The 20,916-nt window shown below is 41.5% G+C and overlaps 1 protein-coding gene and 1 long non-coding RNA gene across 54 annotated transcripts in view; both read left to right on the top strand.

Moving 5' to 3' along the window:
• The window catches only part of Ssbp2 (single-stranded DNA binding protein 2), a 282,626-nt gene that overhangs the window by 148,787 nt on the left and 112,923 nt on the right, over positions 1 to 20,916 (top strand).
• Positions 10,430 to 14,428, top strand: LOC103691419 (uncharacterized). The gene is made up of 2 exons (XR_015673751.1): positions 10,430 to 13,088; positions 13,163 to 14,428. It is a non-coding gene; the product is annotated as an uncharacterized LOC103691419 (long non-coding RNA).

Below are 20,916 nucleotides of genomic sequence, written 5' to 3' on the forward strand. Positions count from 1 at the left end.
CAAGGTCACCCTGAAAGCTGCAGCTGGCCAGCCCCAGGCAGCAGCCCAGACCAGGGTTGTACGCATGGCTTTTGGTGGTAAAAGGGACCACAGACATCTCCACAGACCCCTGCTACTGCAGAGTCTCCATCCCAGACATGGCCCTCAGTGGCAACACTGGCTGGGACATCACTGTGGCCTCAGGTGGCAGTGCAGGCTACTGGCACCAGGCAGTTCCTCTTCACTGTCAGTCTTCAGAGCTGCCTCTCTTCGTAGTGTCACACTGTTCCACGTCTCTCTGTCACGTATCTGTTCATTGTAGTGCTCTGGCACATGCTATATCAGCAGTGACATCTTCTGAATGGTAGGATGGTTAAATGTTTGTCTGCCCAAAGATTCCAAGGGAAATAGTGCCTGGCCAACGTTGAACACAGCACAGGAAACTGTCATCAACAGAGTTGTCCAGCCTCCTGGTTCAACCTCCACCAGCCAACTACAGAGACGAGCAAAGGCCAGTGGCGAGAAGCAAGCACAGCAGGACATGTCCATCAGCCGTGCTCTGCACTCTGCAAGACCACGTCCTGGGCTGGGATGCAGCTCTGGGAGTCACAGTGACTGACGTGATGGTTGGTTTTTCTCAAAGGAAGAAGGCGTAGGCCGCTGGCACATCGTCTGGTACGGGCTCCACTGAGGGACATATAGTTCGCCATTTCCCAAGGAGTAAGAACTATAGTAGCCCTGTACCACACAGGCCTGCAGTGTTGGCTCAGTGCTTCCTGGTATGCCCAGGTCTATTTGCAAATTTTTTACATTTATTGATTTGCTTATATTGAACCATCCCTTTATTTCAGGGATAAAAGTCACTTGGTCATGTTTTATATCCTTTTGGATACATATCTGTATTCTGCTTACAAGTGTTTTATTAAGCATATTAGAGTCTATGTTCTTCGGGTCCATTGGCATGCAGTGTTCTTTTCTGTTGTTGGCTGTGTAAACTATCTTTTGTGACACGGTGGACCTGTGGGGAGTGGGAAAGAGGCTCTCTCCTCCTCTCCTCCTCTGTGAACCTGTTAGGTCTGGTTGCTGAGTCAGAGATGACGGACGGGATAACACTTGTGTATACATCCTTGCCCTGGACTCCTGACGTATTCGTTATGTGTCTCAGGCTTTGGAGGTGGTGTTGTCTTCTTAGAGTGCTATTCTAGACATGCTAGAAATGACATAAGACATTAAAAGTCATCTGTGATATTTATAACTCTGCCTTTGTAGCAAGGGAAGGCAGGGCTTTAGCTCTGAAAAGAATGATTTTCACTCATACCTTGAATAATTTTTGCATTTCTTTTCAGCAAAGGACACTGCTCCTGTGGCTCTTGCAAAGCCTTTACTATGTTGTATAGCGGTGGGCAGTGTCTTTGCTGCTGGCCTGCTCTGGCTGATTTGTAAATCTAGTGTAAATAAGCTACCTTCGTAATCGCCATTTAAATCTCCCTCTGGATTATCTGTGCAGCCGTAATGTTTACTGACATGCCTTCCTGTGATGTGGTTCTTAATTGGGAAGCACATCTTATAAGAGAATTATAGCCTCTGAATAGGATAACTCCTGTGGTTTGAGGGTTCCACAAAGGAATTCATTGGCATTAGCAACCCAAACAGATTTATTTCCTAACACTTGTCCCAGAGGCTCTAAACTATTGCTATAAAACCTAGAAGAGGCCTGCAGGAAGTACATTCTGAAGTTACCCAGATTTATTTCTGGGTTAATTGGTTATTCTGTATTTTTCTAGAAAGCCATGAATTATGTTCTTTAGAATATAGATGTGCAGTTAGTCACCAGACCTATATAGAATACAGAATAGTATAGATGGAGGCGGACGTAATAGAACAGGCTACTCTCTTCATTCTGCTTAGTGTGGCATTGTATTTAGAGACTCAGTTGGTAAAGTGTTGGTAAAACTTAAGAATAGAGGCCTAAGTCCATATAGTGACATCATCATCACCACCCAAATGAATGCTGGGAGTGGGGGCTTTTGCACATCTGCAGCCCCAGGGCTAGGGTTGTGAGGTGGGAGCCAAAGACACATGGGTCCTCAGAGTTAACTCAGGAGCTGATCTAGTCACCCTCTCTCAAAAACAAAGGTAGACACTGACGGAGGAAGACACCCAGTATTGACATCATACATACACACACATACACAACACACAAAAATAATAACATAACTAATCAGCTTCTTGGCGATATAGAAGCTAGAAAACATGGCAAAACATAGCAGTGTACCTCGCAGTGGGTGGCTTGTCATGGCCAGCAGCTGACAGCTGCATCTGTTTCCCACTAGGGACCTTCCCCGTATAGTCGTGCCTCACTCGCACTAAGTCATTTGCAGTTCCTAGAGGCTTCTGGGAGGGAAGGCGCTAGAACAATGAGAAGCACGATATTCATGGGATTTCCAACAGGTCACATCAGAACACACCCATTTCTTCTGAGAATATTTAATAATTAGAAATGTTAGACACCAATAAAGCCAATTTGTATTTAAAATAAAAATTAAAACATGTATAATGTAAATCCAGACAACAGTCTTTTGGAAGACTATAACTGGAGATTTTAGGAAATTTAATATAATTCACTACTGTAAGAAAAACTACGTTCATAGTTATTTTGATTTTCTCATGGACAGGACTTTGGAGGAAAATGTTGACTACTCTAGGTGCATTAGAGGGCTAAAAGTACATTTTGACATTTGTATCTGCACCTTTAGTGACCTGCTATAGTCGAAAGAAGGAAAGAGAGAGAGTGAGACAGAGACGGGGAGAGAGAGGGAGGGAGGGAGGGAGGGAGAGAGAGAGAGAGAGAGAGAGAGAGAGAGAGAGAGAGAGAGAACGAACAGTGGGATTAACAATATTTAGAATGTGGAAACTGCTACAGCAAAGCCTGAGTTGTGGGTTCCTGGCAGAAACTAAGGGAAGGTTTTAATCTGTCCTAGGAATAACTGAGCAGTCATCAGGAAAAGAAAAGTGCCACACAAAAGTGAAGTAAAGGCTGCTCTACAAAGTAAACTTACAAGACAAGGCCCCAGTGTATTCTGCACATGTACAGTACATATAAGCTCTGACGTTTCCACTATCTAGGAAGTATGTTGAATACTTAGGAATTTAAGGAATTGTATGTTACAGTGAAGTCAAGGAAAAAAAAAAAAAAGACCAGAAATAGCCTTTGATTGTGCTGCACAGTACCAGGTACAGGTTCTCAGTGGCTATGGGCAGGGCTTTGGGCAGGCTCAGTTGAATGCAGAAAAACATTCAAATATAGATTGGATGGCATGTGGTAGTGGTGGCACTGGAGTGGCTTTGACCAAAATTAATTAATTAAAATTAATTCTGTGCTTGAAATCTTTCCCTGACAATTCTGTTTTGAGTGTCTTTAACAACAATGTAACGTTTCCAGACCACTTCTCTGGGTGACTCTTCATGAGTGTAACCGAGCTTGTAGAGTGGACTCAGGCCAGCTCATCTGCTTCAGCAGACAGATACCCTGTCGGGGGGAGGGTTGCCGTGCACACTGAGCAGCCATCCACACAGTAGCCTGGTGGTCTGTGGCCTGCGAGTACAGCGCTTCTATCTAGACTGGACTGTGGCGTGGGGTTGCTTATCTCTCACTTCTTGCATTGCTGATGAAATGACTGAAAAATTAAATGATAAACATTGCCCACAGTCAATAGGAAATGTTTCTTTTCTTTCTTTCTTTTTTTCTTTCTTTCTTTTTTTTTCTGCTTGAATTTCTTTGTGAGAATCTTACTATATAATCCAGACTAATCTCAAACCCTTGATCCCCTTGTATGTTTTCCAAGTTCTGGGATTATAGCCCAGCTTAAAGTTATAGCCTGTGTCATATTATGAGACTTTGTCTCAAAACAAACAAACACACACCAAAGGAGCACTTCTTCTAAGGAAAGATCTGTAATCACGTGATTTCACCTACCTCAGCTCTTTAATTCCAAGGACTTTGACACTGCTCATGTTCTTGGTCATCCAGAGCTAATTGAGACATTTGCTTACTTTGTAATTTTTAACACCTACAGCAATATTAGAAGGAGCCGTAAGGACTTCCCTCTTCTTCCTATCTGTGTGAGAGAGGGGTGTGTGTGCGCGCGTGTATGTGTGTGTGTGTGTGTGTGTGTGTGTGTGTGTGTGTACACATCTTATGTTTTAACTTCTCCAAAATTCTATAGGAATTTTTCATAATTTTTTATGAAAACTGAAGTTTATTTCATACACATTGAAAAGAAGAAAGTTATTTTGTATCCCCTTGATATGTAAGTAGCACATCAATTAAGTATACCATTTTATTAAGTTATCTATTCAAAATGATGTTTTAACTTTTAAAATATATTTTATCTTATGTATATTAATGTTTACATATACATGTATGTATACCACATGTGTGCCTGTTGCTTTCGGAGGACAGAAGAGTGTGGTGCGTCCTCTGGAGCCACTGTGTGTGTGCAGAGAACTGAGCCCAGGTCATATGGAAGAGTAGCAACTGCTCCTAACCTCTGCTATGTTTCTGTCTCTTAAGATGATATTTTAATAAATATTTTATCACATTTAAGTCACTATAGCTTTATGTTTAAGTACGGCTTGAGATTTGCCAGCCAAGGGTGATATAATTTAATTAATTCTGAAGACTGAGGCTTGTTCTCCTAACCCATTTTATCCTGTGATGATCATTACCATAACAAGATTTAATTTGGTGTCACTTTGAATTCAGGCAATGATATCAAACTGTTCAATGGAATTCTCTGGTGACTGGGACCACTCAGCAACAGCTGTTACACTACCTGCAAGAGGAGTCTGCCAGCGTGTTAGCAAAGGCAGCCCGATGTGCCATTCAAGTTCTCACAGATTAGTTCCCGCCTGTCCTCAGCACAGGCTGCACACCGCTGTGATGGGGTGATTACAGGACTCTTCTGAGGCAATTCCATGGAACAAAGTGGATTTGGCATGGAGAACTAGGATAGGAGAAAATCATTCATCTGGTTTTTCTGCTTTGCAATGTCAGGCCAGTTTAGGGGCCTTCTCATGCTATTAGTATTCATACTGTGTGTGTGTGTGTGTGTGTGTGTGTGTGTATGTGTGTGTGTGTGTGTGTATATGTGCGTGTGTGTGTGTGTAAGAGCACACACATAAACATATACTCTTGTGTAAATTATATTTTAAAAAATTAGTTAACTGACTTTTCATCCCCTGTACCTAGTCTATCTTTGTCTACCTTTGTTAAAGTATTTCATTAGCCCAAAAGAAAATTAAATTTAAAAATAATATTTAAGGACTAGGAAGATGGATTGGCAGTTAGAGAGTTGTGTCAGGTACACTTTATCTCTCAGCAGTCACACGCAAAGACAGAGGAACACAGAGAACTCTGGGCCAAGAGGGGACATCACCTCTGAGTTTAATGAAAGGTCCCTTTCAATCTCATAAAACTGCAAAGCTTCTGTAAGGCAAAGGACACTGTGGTTAGGACAAAACGGCAACCAACAGATTGGGAAAAGATCTTTACCAATCCTACAACAGATAGAGGCCTTATATCCAAAATATACAAAGAACTCAAGAAGTTAGACCGCAGGGAAACAAATAACCCTATTAAAAATGGGGTTCAGAGCTAAACAAAGAATTCACAGCTGAGGAATGCCGAATGGCTGAGAAACACCTAAAGAAATGTTCAACATCTTTAGTCATAAGGGAAATGCAAATCAAAACAACCCTGAGATTTCACCTCACACCAGTGAGAATGGCTAAGATCAAAAACTCAGGTGACAGCAGATGCTGGCGAGGATGTGGAGAAAGAGGAACACTCCTCCATTGTTGGTGGGATTGCAGACTGGTAAAACCATTCTGGAAATCAGTCTGGAGGTTCCTCAGAAAATTGGACATTGAACTGCCTGAGGATCCAGCTATACCTCTCTTGGGCATATACCCAAAAGATGCCTCAACATATAAAAGAGACACGTGCTCCACTATGTTCATTGCAGCCTTATTTATAATAGCCAGAAAATGGAAAGAACCCAGATGCCCTTCAACAGAGGAATGGATACAGAAAATGTGGTACATCTACACAATGGAATATTACTCAGCTATCAAAAACAACGAGTTTATGAAATTTGTAGGCAAATGGTTGGAACTGGAAAATATCATCCTGAGTGAGCTAACCCAATCACAGAAAAACACACATGGTATGCACTCATTGATAAGTGGCTATTAGCCCAAATGCTTGAATTACCCTAGATCCCTAGAACAAACGAAACTCAAGACGGATGATCAAAATGTGAATGCTTCACTCCTTCTTTAAATGAGGAAAAAGAATACCCTTGGCAGGGAAGGGAGAGGCAAAGATTAAAACAGAGACAGAAGGAACACCCATTCAGAGCCTGCCCCACATGTGGCCCATACATATACAGCCACCCAATTAGACAAGATGGATGAAGCAAAGAAGTGCAGACCGACAGGAGCCGGATGTAGATCGCTCCTGAGAGACACAGCCAGAATACAGCAAATACAGAGGCGAATGCCAGCAGCAAACCACTGAACTGAGAATAGGACCCCCGTTGAAGGAATCAGAGAAAGAACTGGAAGAGCTTGAAGGGGCTCGAGACCCCATATGTACAACAATGCCAAGCAATCAGAGCTTCCAGGGACTAAGCCACTACCTAAAGACTATACATGGACTGGCCCTGGACTCTGACCTCATAGGTAGCAATGAATATCCTAGTAAGAGCACCAGTGGAAGGGGAAGCCCTGGGTCCTGCTAAGACTGAACCCCCAGTGAACTAGACTGTTGGGGGGAAGGCGGCAATGGGGGGAGGGTTGGGAGGGGAACACCGATAAGAGGGGGTCGGGGATGTTTGCCCGGAAACCGGGAAAGGGAATAACACTCGAAATGTATATAAGAAATACTCAAGTTAATAAAAAAAAATAAAAAAAAGAAAAAAAGAAAAAAAAAATGAAAGGTCCCTTTCTCAAAACTGTTCTCTATCATGCCTATAGGGCATGCTGTGAGAACTCATAGAAATGTAATATAAAATAGTGAAATATTGTCATTCAAAAACAAAAATTAAAGTTTTAAAACGCATCCATTCCTTCTTATCTCAGGAAATACATTGGGCAGTATTAAAAAGAGCTGGTGTCCTTACAGCATTTTCGTTCTTTTTTCTGAAAACCCATCAAGTCCATCCCTCGCTCTGTCTTCTCACATCCAGAAGTCACTGAGACGTTAGTACTGAATAGGCCCTGAGATGCTCCTTCCCCCGAGCCCTCCCGTCCCTCTCTGGTCTCCCCTCCCGTCCCTCTCTGGTCTCCCCTCCAGTCCCTCTCTGGTCTCCCCTCCCGTCCCTCTCTGGTCTCCCCTCCCGTCCCTCTCTGGTCTCCCCTCCCGTCCCTCTCTGGTCTCCTCTCCCGTCCCTCTCTGGTCTTCTCTCCTGTGCTCTGCATTGATTCCCTGTCATTTGGGTGTGGCATGTTCATGTGCATGATTATCAGTCCAAGCCTAGCATAGACTCTTCTAAGGTAGGTCTCCTGTGATGTTTACACAAGATAAATGTGGATTTGTTGTTTCGAAAAAAAATTTTGCTTGTCACATGAATAAAACTGAATTTATAAAATGATTTGATTATCCTGAGCTGGTCTCAGACTCACTGTGAGCTGAGGATGTCCTTGAGTAAAGCAAACGTTTTAAATATTTACATATTTATAATTATACAGATTAATGATTGACTTTTAGAAATTTAGTTTACATAACTTTATAATGGTAGTTATGTTTGTGATAGGCAGCTGTTTCACTTCATCTAATCTTCTATCTGAAGAGTAGCATGTATGTCCCAAATAAACTGTGGGACACAGTACATTACCTTCTTCCCATAAGAATAAATGTAGAATCTGAATATCGTATGTGACCTAGATCAGCATCATAAAAGTCAGTGTTCTTTAGCACAGTTATTGTCTCAGTCTGAACTAGAGTTACACGGATAGGAAGGTGTCGTCAGCAAACCCCACAAGTTCTACCTGTGGGTTATAATTGTCGCTTGTACTCATATATTGTGGGATTAAAGCACTTTCTTTTCCATGTGGTCAGTTATTCCACCTCACTGCCGGAGTGTGAGAATGCTCTTGGGCAGGTGAAATGGGAGGTGCTCACTGGGGTGCCTGCTTGGCTGTTCTGTCTTGCCGCCGGGGTGTGGGACTCATCTGGACAGATTAAACGCTGAACTAGACTATGTTTTACCCTACGGCTGGGCTTGTGGGGACCACTGATGGCACTCAGGAGTGGGAGAACACAACCTTGGGTGGGGGCATCAGCCAGAGTAAGAAATGACATAGTCTGAGGCCAAAGCTGGGGTTCCCTGACTCCTGGGCGTCCAGTCACCTTTGAGGAAGAGCCTGGGGTGGGTTTGGGGGGTGTCCCCAAACTCCTGGACATCCAGACTGCACCAGAAGTTGCAGGGAGCTGGGAATGGAAGGGACCCACATGCTGACGACAGTGAGCCCGGGCCAGGGTAGCTCAGTGGTAGTGAGTCCAGGAGGGCAGACTGCAAATGTCTCCTGTGGGAGACTTAAGCAGCACAACTCTGTAGACGAAGGCTTTCTCCATGCTCCCTGTGGCAGTTCTTGATGAGAGAGACAGTCCTTGGTTCTAAACTGTTTATTGACTGTTCATTGTGGCAAATGGGTGCATAGCATAACCTCCTCAGGGTGGACCAGAGAGTAAACACCTTTTGCAGGAAGGAGTGTCTGGGAAGGGAAGCTTATTGGCTAAAGCCTCGGTCTCTAGATCTCTCATTGGCATGGAGAACCTGTTCTGGACTGTATGACCATTGTCTCACCCCTTTATGGAGAACGTGGTCACATGTTCTGGGCCGGGAATCTTGGTAGGGAGCAAGGAGAGGCCTACTCTCCAGGTGAGTGCCTAGGTAGCAGGGTCTCTGAACCCGCTCAACCTTATCAAAGGTTCCACTACCCCACAACCGTGGCTGTCCTCGGGATTTCATTTCCTCCTTTGACTTTTCTCTACTAAGTGATCCATGAAATGAAAATATTATTCTGAACTTAATTATAGTATGAATGGGAGTTTAGCTTTCTTTATAACCTGATTAAGAAGGATATTGACTATAGTAGCTAGAAACTTCCCAAATACATGAGGTATTATAAATTTAAGGCTCACTCAGCCACATTTATTTAATCACTTTACTAAGACTTGTAATGTATATTTTTATCTTATTTTTAAAGTGTTTACTATAAAACATGTACTATTTTAGGTGCTATCTTACTGTGGCTTGGTTACTATTACACACTATCTGACACTGAATAATCTGTAAGGAAGAGAAGCTTACTCTTACTTATAGTTCTGGAGATTGGAAAGCCAGGGTATGGGACCTGCATGTGCACAGCACCTGGTAAGAGCCTTCCTGCGGTGTCACGGCACGGCACAGAATGTCACATGCTGAGATAGAACAAGCATGCTGTATCGAATCTCTTTTCTGATAAATGTACACATGCCACCATGGGCATTAGTACTCACTACTCCTCCTAATTCTGAACACTTGCCAAATACCTCATTCAAACGCCATTTACATAAGAATTTTAGGATCAAATTTCTAGCATGAACTTTTAGGGAAGGTAGTCTAGCCATAGCAAGTGCTAAGAGTGCCAAGAGTGATGCTGGTGTTTCCTTCCTTCCTTCCTTCCTTCCTTCCTTCCTTCCTTCCTTCCTTCCTTCCTTCCTTCCTTCCTTCCTCCCTTCCTCCCTTCCTCCCTTCCTCCCTCCCTCCCTCCCTCCCTCCCTCCCTCCCTCCCTCCCTCCCTTCCTCCCTCCCTCCCTCCCTCCCTTCCTCCCTCCCTCCCTTCCTCCCTCCCTCCCTTCCTCCCTTCCTCCCTTCCTCCCTCCCTCCCTCCCTCCCTCCCTCCCTCCCTCCCTCCCTCCCTCCCTTTCTTCCCAGATTCATTTCTTTGGTTCTGGGTGTTTTGTCTGCACGTATGCCTGCACAACATAAGAGGGCATTTTGGGACCACAGTTAGAGATGGTTGTGAGCCACCATGTGGTTGCTGGGATTTGAACTCAGGACCTCTGAAAGAACAGTCAGTGCTCTTAACCACTGAGCCCATCTCTCCAGCCCCACTGGTTCTTTCTTAAGGAGTTTATGGGCTCCATGAAGGCACACTCAACTGTATTATGACTTAATGAATCTGTAGTAGAAGTACACATAAATGCCATGAGAGCACAGATGAGTTTCAGTTCTGGATAGATTATGTATAAGAAAACTTTCACAGACCTATTGGGCATCTTGATTTATTCATTGGAGAAATGTTTATTAAAGTCTCTCAACCGATTTTAATTGGATGATTAGTTTTTGCAACCTCATGTATGTATGTTGTCCATCCATAGTGTGGATGTCAACTCTTTTACAGATGCTTTCTTCTGCTCAGTGTGCTCCCTTCTCACACTGCCGAGTGTACCCTGTGTTCTTCGGTTAGTGCGGTGCTGTGTACCCTGTGTTCTTTGGTTAGTGCGGTGCTGTGTACCCTGTGTTCTTTGGTTAGTGCGGTGCTGTGTACCTTGTGTTCTTCGGTTAGTGTGGTGTTGTTCACTGAGTTGGATTCTGAGGTCTGTGTTTCCTGTGTACATCCATGAAATTAATGATGACCAGTGTCATGTTTTACAGTGTTTAAATCTTCAATCCAGTCCCCCCCGTGTGTGTGTGCGTGTGTGTGTGTGTGTGTGTGAGAGTGTGTGTGAGTGTGTGTGTGTGTGTGAGAGAGTGTGTGTGAGTGTGTGTGTGAGTGTGTGTGTGAGAGAGTGTGTGAGTGTGTGTGTGTGTGTGAGAGAGAGTGTGTGTGAGTGTGTGTGTGAGAGAGAGTGTGTGTGAGTGTGTGTGTGAGAGAGAGTGTGTGAGTGTGTGTGTGTGTGTGTGTGTGTGAGAGAGAGAGAGTGTGTGTGAGTGTGCATGCATGTGGTATTTTGTGAGTTGGTTCTCTCCTTCCATCATGGGACATGTGACCTTGGGATAGAAGAACTCAGGTTTTCAGGCTTTTGCTGCAAATGCTTTTACCACTGAGCCATCTTACCTCCCCATTCTCACGCATTTACATCCACTGTGCTAGCATAGTTTGTCTAAGAGACTACTGTCCTTTCCCATGGAGTATTGCTGTATTCCTGCTGAAGTCGTTTGACATGTACCCATGGATTTATTTCTAGGCCTTGGTTCATTTGCCTCTGTATGGATGATTTTGTGGTTTTATTTATAGTGTTATTCAAAGAACAGTGATTATAGTTTCTTATAAAGTCTGGTTTATGAAGACCAAGGTCACAGATTATTATTTCTCTGTTCTCTTTTAGAAGTTTCATGTTTTTACATTTTGTTGTGTTATATGCTGAGTTTGTATATGGTGTAAGATTTCAATGAAGAGTTTTCTTAGGTATTTTTGACATATACTAACAAGATAAGCATTGTTTGATTAAAAGGATTCTCGTATCTCCTTTCAATGGTTGAGAATGTATGAAATGGTAGTGATGCTGGTTTCTCCTTGAGAGCATTGTGATAGAGAAGAGCCAGCCTCTTTATTTTATTTTATTTTATTTTATTTTATTTTATTTTGTAAAAGCTGTAGTTGTGCTTAATAATCTCACCCTTCCCAGTGGAGTCCAGCTGTCAGCACAGTGTTCTGTCCTGGAAACATGTGCATACTTAATGTGCTGCTTCCTCAGACAGGTAGCTTGGTGGGCTTGGCTGGATATGACAGTTACCTGATGGTGCTCACCAGTTTACGAAGTAAGCATAGATCAAATATCATATGCCTTAAATGTTTGCACTTTTACATGTCATATTACAAAAAGTTAGAAGGTATTATCTACTGTAATGCCTACTGAAAATAACTTCTGAAACATAATTCCATAGTCACAGGTCTTAGGAAGCACTCCTCTGTCACCTCAGAGGGGCTGTTCCCAGGCTTTCCCTGCTGCTTCTCTTGGAAGAGGATGGAAAGAGTAAGGAAGAAGGGCAGTGGGAGGGAGGATGGTTCCCATGGTGATGTCCTACCCTGTCAGTCTGGAGCACTTCTGCCACAACCTGGGGTTCTAAAGTGTGTTTTCTGTGTGGATAGAGTCTGAGATTCTCCCAAAGATCTCTCTTTCTCTGGCAGGAGCAGTTCAGCCCCTCTTTGCATATCTGTTGTGCCAAGTGTGGTAACCTCTGCTCAGCCCCTTTCTAACTTCAGACCCGGCCAGAGATCTGAACAATGACTGTTTACTGAAGGGAGGAGCTGGTACTTTACAACACCTGATAGTTATTCATACATTTGAAAATTTCACATCTGTTTTTAAAAGCCAGAAATAATATGAATCTAAAACCATTGTAACTTTGTTTCTAACTAAATCTGAAATGTGTTCAGTTCACCGTGACACATCATACATTTTTAGTTAATAAAGTTTCTTACATTTTAGTTTTTAAGGGAAATAATATTTTAGTTGGATAATTATTAGACTTATGCTGTATATGTTGAAAGCATAAAAGAATTGAATGTTTTGCTTTTTAACAAATAAAAGCTTCTTTGATAGTATTAGGTATGTTACAGCAACTATAAATCCTATCAGAATAGATTAGTTTGACAAACCATTTTAAGTCTTTTGAGGTTTACCATAGGATTTTGATTTAAGCTGTATCTGAAAACTGACACATTCACATGAATCTAAAGGGAAGAATTATCCCTGTACTAACATATATTAAAAGAAACAATGATTTTAGAAACATACTTGTGATATTTGATAATGAAAATTAATTTGGAATTTCAGAAATACACAATTAAAAGCAGAAATTTTATTATTTGCTATATGTATGTCTTGTAAACATCTTCTCAAGAACATTTAGAATTCTTAAACTTTCTTTCCATAGTTATAGCGATCACAGCACTGGTTAGAGGTCCATATGTCTCATTTTGACTCCACAGTAAATATCACCACTCCACTGAATAAATAATTTTATGACTACTAGTTTGGTCTTGAGACGTTTGACAAAGAGAGAGTAAGGTATCCTGAAAAAAGCATAAAGCAAAACACAAGTTGAAGCAAGGTTCTCTTCTTTGGTTCTTTTTTTTTTTTTTTTTTTCGGAGCTGGGGACCGAACCCAGGGCCTTGCGCTGCAAGGTTCTCTTCTTAAATAATGCAGGTGGCTCCTCTCTAAAGCACACTACTGTTTAGACAGCCATGTGAATTACAAAAAGGGTAGTCAAATCTTAGACAATTTCTGTTACAAATTTGGCTTAAACATGCAACATTTTGCATTTTGACAGCATGTATATATGAATGTTCATTTATGCAAATAGCATCCTTTCTCTGGCTTGAGAGCGCTAAGTCTGCGTTCACTAATTATGAACTTAGTAGAGGGCTGTGGATTGAATGCATGTTCCGTAAAATTGAAATCCTAAGCCTAGTGTGATGCCATGTGAATGCCGGGCTGTGGCTGGCAGCTGGGATTAGGCAGTTCATGACCACAACGGTGTCATGGTTAATCACCTCATTAATAAAAGAAATGGAAGGGGAGCTCTGTGTGCACTGCTGCCATATACATGTGGAATGATTAGACGCCCATCTAGAAATAGAGAACACAGACCTCATCGGTCACTATATCTACTAACACTTTGATCTTGGACATCCTAGCCTTCAGATCTGTGAAAAATATTTACATTTAAGCAAATTAGGTTTTAGAATGTGCTGTAAGAGCCAAACTGACTTAAGACTTACACAATAGGATGGATAAAGAATATATTGAGATGGTAGCCCCAGATACATACCATTATTTAAATATGAGACACAGCCCTTAGAGAAAAGTGCAGAAAACTATAAAGTACACACACAGCAAAAAGAATGCAAGGTATCCACTCCTGTTTACAACAGTAAGCTGTAAAGCCTTTGGGAGTAACTTAGAAGAAGGCCAGAAGAGAATTAGAAGATACTGAGCATGTATTACTGAATGAAAATGACTAAGTTATATGTTAGGCTAATACTTATTTTTAAAATCATATGAAGATTTTATCAGTAGTTAGTTTTGAATGCTGAGTTTACACCTGATTTTCCTTACTTGTTCTTTCATTTTATGTGTCAAACAGTGAATCGTGCATTACTGTGTTGTTCAGAAACCAACTGATATTTATCCAGGGTGAGACCATGGAGTAAAGCCAGGCGTGTGGAAGAGTTTGGTCAGTCAGACCTTACTGCAGGATGTACAAGAAAATGCTGGTCAGTCACAAAGAGCTAGAGAACATTTTCACCATCTTCCTAGTCTCTGTAAGAACACCTCAGGGGCTGGGGATTTAGCTCAGTGGTAGAGCGCTTACCTAGGAAGCGCAAGGCCCTGGGTTCGGTCCCCAGCTCCGAAAAAAAGAACCAAAAAAAAAAAAAAAAAAAAAAGAACACCTCAGGCCTTTCACCCCCTATATTTAACTAGCATTTGGCCGTGGGACTGCGCTCCTGAAGCATACTTCCCACAAAAAGAGCACAGTGTTAACCGGTTCTGCATTGTGTCCTGTCAGTGGTTGATTGTGAGGTGAAATGGCAGTTGTTTTGTGTAGGTAAGTCTGTAATACAGATGCAGAGGGCTTTGTTCTTTAGCAGTCATTACCATGCCCACGAAGAGCCAAACAAATTTTATTTAGGAAAACCCAAGTTGGGAATCAGAGAAAATAATCTCCTCAGTGGAGAACTGTTATTAGCCAGATGAAACTTAAAGTAGGTTTACTGCGGGAGTTTGTCTTTACATCTGCACTATAGTCCCAGCCTGGTGCCGGCCCTAAAGTTCAATGAATCTTGACAAGCATTGGCTTGATTTCAGCGGCTATATGATGCTAAGAATCCTTGACAAGTAAGAAAAACTAGTTTTTAAAAAATTTCATCTAGGTGTTTTATTCAAATTAGTACAAATAATGTTTTCTTTTCTCTATCTAATACAAAATCAATTGTTGAGAGCAATCTTAAGATTGGGGCCTAGCTGTGCACAAGGGAATACTCTTGTAAGCTGTGATAAAAATAAGAATAAATAAATAAATAAAACCTTATTCTGCTTGCCCTTTGAATACAAACTAAAAGCACGTGATTCGGTAGTTGGAATGTTTGCTAGGAGGGTTTATGTAATTTATATACAAAAAAGAATTAAATCGTTAAAGAATGAGTTTTGGAACAGAATGTATAAGGTATATACATACTGTTCTGGCTGCAAAATATGAAATTTAACATGTGTCAATGAAATATATAAATAATAATTATGTAGTCCTAAATAAAAGTAATCATGCATTTAAATTATACCCATATATAAAGACGTGTGTGTGTGTGTGTGTGTGTGTGTGTGTGTGTGTGTGTGTGAAGGAAAGAAAAAAATTTTAGCCTTTTCCACTGATTATAGGTAATGTAATTCAAATTATAAGAAACTATATTCAATAAAATTTCAGGAAAATATATTTGCAAGAAGTGTCTTGATACTGAAATGTGTTGAGTCTGTGGTATCATGGAATTGTTTTGAAGGAGATTGTAGAAGTCACTGTAATGTGTGATAGCTCCATGAGCCTCACTCTGTCAAGTACTCCCCTGTGCATGGGTGTGCAAGGTGTCATACCCAGATGGCTTCTCACTGTTCACTTGGCTGTTATCAGAATGAATGTGAGTTCACACTGGCTGTGATCAGAATGAATGTGAGTTCACACTGGCTGTGATCAGGATGAATGTGAGTTCACACTGGCTGTGATCAGGATGAATGTGAGTTCACACTGGCTGTGATCAGGATGAATGTGAGTTCACACTGGCTGTGATCAGGATGAATGTGAGTTCACACTGGCTGTGATCAGGATGAATGTGAGTTCACACTGGCTGTGATCAGGATGAATGTGAGTTCACACTGGCTGTGATCAGAATGAATGGGAACCTGTTTTTGTTGCCTATACCAGCCCCTCCTTTAATGTTTTTAATTAATGTGTTTCTCCTGTATTCAGGAAGTCACTAATGACATTTGAGGAGAGGAAGCTTGTTAGCTTCCTTCCTGACTATGCAGCTTTTATTTTTTATTGAAATTGTGGTCTCAGCCAAAAACCAGTTGGTGGAAGGAAGGAGTCATGAATGAAAAGCAGAGGGAGAAAAGCCAGGGAGGGTTTGTAAGGGGAAGAGAGGAAAGCATCAGTAAACTGGTCATGCAGATATCAAGTTCCATAAAAGGCTCAGCTCTGACACAAACACTGCCATCTCATCCCTGCTGCTGTGCAGGAGCACGAGGAGCACATGTGATGACGAGGAGCACATGTGATGACGAGGAGCACATGTGATGGTTCTGTCATGGAATTTTACATGATGATTTTCTTGTTACGTTTTTATTTTTCATTTAACAACTAGAAGGCACCTGTTTCTATAATGGTCTTGACAAGTTTCCTTTTTCATTTCCTGCTTTGCGAACCTTAAGTTCTACATTATGTGGTTTAATCATAGTCAACGCACCCTAACTTTTCACAGATCCATCCCCTTCCCTATCCACCTGAGTCTGTGTCTTTGGAAAAACGCTTACAAGGCCAATTTACTCTCCGATATTGAAAATGTTCCCCACTCTATGGTCTTGACCTAGAGAGGGTCCCTTTCCTGGGGCTGTCACTAACAGCGACAAAGTGCTCCATAGCTAAGGGAGGGCTGTGTGCCTGCCTCCCGTTCCCCAGCCATGCTGGGCCTCCTTCTGCCTTCACTGTGTGCTTGGCTGCCCTGAAGACGCCCCAGCTCTACCTTCCTTCCATCCCTTCTCCTCTAACGATCTCTGAGCCTCAGAGAGGACGTGTCCTCTGTGTCCTCGGGTAGGAGTCTCTGAATTAATCACCATCCACTGAAAATAGAAGCTTTTGTGGTGAAGTTTGGGTGATAGAGATATGTGTGAGTGTTGTGAGTGAAGCACATGTCTGATGCAAAGATTCACAGGTGAGGGAAACAAGTCTGTGTCACTTCATTCAGGATTGTTTTCAGCCCTATCAGTTTACCTACAAATCTATTTACCTACAAATTTCATAATTTTACTTGTATTAATAATCTGAACATCATCCATTTGTGCAGACATATCACATTTTCATTATTCACTTATTTCTGTAACTTTGGAAGTTTATTTCAGTGGGGATCTATGTTGATAATCTATTTGGGAAATGGTACAGGTCCTTGGCACATAGTTCAGGCTGGACTTGAACTTGTGGTTTTCCTGCTTTCCCCAGTGCTGTCTGTGGTTATGGGTATGGTTTGAAGTGCCGACCTGTCTGTTGCTGTTGAGTAGAGACAGAGATGGGGCAGAGTCCTCATGGAATAAAGTGGCCCCTCCCGAGCTGTTCTTAAAGGTGAAAGACAGCTGTGGTAGCGTAACCTTCTGCAGGACTGAGTACTGCACGTGTTAGACTGTACACTCTCTGTTCGTCAGACATCAGATATTTGGCTTATCCTCACAGGTGTGCTTTAAATCCTGTTCTGTATGAAGTAAGGAAAAATACACCAATATTTCAGAAGGATCTTTCCCTCTCTCCTTTCCTTTTAAAATAAATTTCTTTTCTGGAATATTCTCCTCATTTTTAGGAGCGATCTCCCATCCTTTGTGATTTATGTCAATATTCTGGCTGTCTAAAAGAAAGTAGACCATGAAAGGTCATTGTAGAGATGGGAGTCATGAGGGAAGGAGTATGACTCATATGTCCACTTCCTTCGAATAGCCGAGTAGGGAGGTACACTGTCTGTCGGACAATAGGTGAGGAGGAGAATTCACTTTCCCGGGATGGTGGGCAGTTGTACGGCCCTCACCAGCTCTTGAATTCCCCCAGTTTGCTGTGGCCCCGGCAGTCTGCTGCCTCCCTCCCTCAGCAGCTCTGGTCAGTAGTCAGTGTCATCCTTTCAGAGAAAAATAAACTATGTGGTGGTTAATAGATTGTTGTCCAAATGGATAACAAAAAAAGTTTATCAGACATGAATTTATTCTCTTTTTTGCTCTTTATAATTATTAAAACTTTAACTGCTTGAATCACAGGCTAAGTAGAAACAAATAAATCATCCAAATTTGCATTTCTCTTCTGCCACTCTTTCTGTCCTGCAACAAAACAAAAGAGAGTAATCTGGACTTTCCCTCCCTCGTAATCTCCTGCCACTGGGAAAGTCACGTGAGCGAGAGCATAGCAGTCTCAGTAGTTTCGTAGCTAGTTAAACATTTCAGGGAACTTAAGAGATCTTGATGCATTTTCCTTTTAAAAATCAGATATAGATGTTAAAAGACAGGAAAGTACCACACAGCATTACACTTTCTCTTTCCTAGGACTCATACGTTGTTTAGAGTAAATTATAATGCCAGTGTTGTAGACGTTCAGAAATTGATAAACTCTTATCCACAATTTTTTGAAGTATAAATAAGGAACAAAATCTTGAAATCAAATTTACAGTCTTAAGTTAAAAAGTATTGATAATTTTACAGTGTGTGCTAAAGAATCAAATTGTCCCATCCCACACAGATAAAAAATTGTTTTGAAGTTTACATAATTTATGTAAAATAAAACTAAAAATAAAAAAATGGATGAGAATGATCTTAAGCCACCATTTAAACATTTTATAAAATGTGGCTTTTAATTTTTCCCTAATAAGAATCATTTGGTAAATCATCGGATCACCTGTTCTCACATTCTTCTATGTACTTTGACCAAATTCTAGGAAGGAAGTCTAAGGCCCTGGGTAGATTAGCTAGGTGGGAAGGCTGCTGTGGTTCCTAGGAGGGAAATGCAGACTAGAAACAGTCAATGTGCAAACATAAAAATTAAAAAGTTATTAACAGACAATACCATGAACAAAAATAGTTTTAGAAACACGGATTTGCATTCCAAATGTCAGCAGATGTTTAGATATAAGGTAAAATTAAGTATTAATGTTTATTTACAATAACAAGGGTCAGAATTTACATTGAAATTTGGTTCGTCAGCAAGGAAAGAATAAGTATTCAATGGATTGTTTTGTTCAGTTGAGCTGTGCATCTGGACATGGGTGCATGTAACAAAAAGGAGGAAGACAGGATGTCCTTTCCAAAGAAGAGTTGTCACTAGGAAAACAACACAGGAGAAAACAGATATTACAAAACCCACTTAATGCAAGACTATGGTACTTAAACACCTTAATAAAATGTTTTGAACATTGTTCATACTATGTTGCATACTGTATATTTTGATTATATTAATGCCCCAGGTCTAGTTTACATCACTATCCACCCATCTTTGTGTCCTCATTAAGTACAGTTTGTGCTGCCCATATTCTTGAGTGTATAGCCATCCACGGGCAGACTTAGGGCACTAGGGTCAAACCTGTAAAGAAAACTGACTCTCTCCCAGCAGCTGTCAACTACCAATATCCCCTCAGCTAGGAGTAGGATTTCATGTTCAGCTCCCCTCTCAGTGCTTGGATTTTGTCTGGCTTGGCTTGCACAGGTATCGTGTACTAAGTGTGTTAATGTGTGACTGATATGTTGTATCAAAAGCCACTGCTTTGTTGTAGTTACCCAAGGCTTCTGGACCTACAGGCTTTGCACCCCTCTTCTACAGTGATACCTGGCCTCTGAGAGGAGAGATGTGATATAGTTGTCCCATTTAGCACTGAACACTACACCTTGGCCACTTGTGTCTCCTTGTATTAATTGCTATCTACTGCTTGGATGAAGCTTGAGAGATGCTCTAACTCATGTTGTAGTACGAATATAACAATAAGTCATTGAGAGTTGGTTCAGTACTGTATCATTTAGCAGAATAGTAGTAGCAGATTCTTACCCCCAGGGCCTAGGACCTGCCTAGCCACACTTCTTGGTCCTGATAACTTCTGGGTACCACTTTCAGCTTATGGATTGAGTGTTAAATTCAGTCAGAAAGTGATTGGCTGTTCTCAGGACATTGTTGCCACTGTTGTACTGGTGGACATGTGTCTTGCTGGACTAGTTGTTACTGTGCTCATAGCTGGCTGAGAATAATGATTACCTTTCTTATCCCACTATGGCCACAGCCATTCTAGCAGTATGAAAGCCAACCAGTCGGAGGGAAACTCCCAACCAAACACCAGCTTGATTTCTCCAAGCTTTATGGCTTGAAGATGAGGTGTCTTCAGCAACAGGGTCTTACCATCATGTTCTGGAGGGCTAGCCAAGAGTCTAAGCAGTAACCTGTCATGTTGAGCACCTGTGGGGCACTAAAAGGATAACCCATTTCTGTCTATGGTATCTGGTCAGCACATTTCCCTGTTTTAGTGTTCCTATCCTGTACACACAAGCAGACACACATACACACACACACAGAGAGAAAGAGAGAGAAAGTTTGAAGCTTTGACCTTTTAAATGTACTTAATCCTATACTTTTATATTACCAACAGTGATTAGCGTGTTAGTAGTGATAGCTGTGTGAGTGTATACTGGTGCCTGAGCATACTGAGTTGTTTACATGTGTAGGTATTTTACATGTCAACAATATCAGTACGTAGCTGAAATAAATGATCAGTAAAACAAAATTTTAATCTTAGTAAGAACTCATTAATTGATGAAATTTATGCAGATAACTCCTTTTTTCTTTGTATACATACTACCAAATACCATTGATACAGAGATACTGAGGTATTCACTGTTATTTGCAAATGGCTACAGTTTGGGGCTGGAAAGCAGATCCATATAAGGCACAGAAGTGACAGCCAGGCAGGCGACTCTGGAAATAACACCCTAAACCCTGCTTAGATTCGTGGCACATAGTGAATTTTTTTTTTTTTTTTTTTTTTGAGCTGGGGACCGAACCCAGGGCCTTGTGCTTGCTAGGCAAGCGCTCTACCACTGAGCTAAATCCCCAACCGTGAATTTTTTAAGATTAAAAAATGACAATTAAGATAACTGAGACTTG

This window comes from Rattus norvegicus, chromosome 2 (assembly GCF_021556685.1).
Source record: "Rattus norvegicus strain SHRSP/BbbUtx chromosome 2, alternate assembly SHRSP_T2T, whole genome shotgun sequence".
Lineage (NCBI taxonomy): Eukaryota > Metazoa > Chordata > Mammalia > Rodentia > Muridae > Rattus > Rattus norvegicus.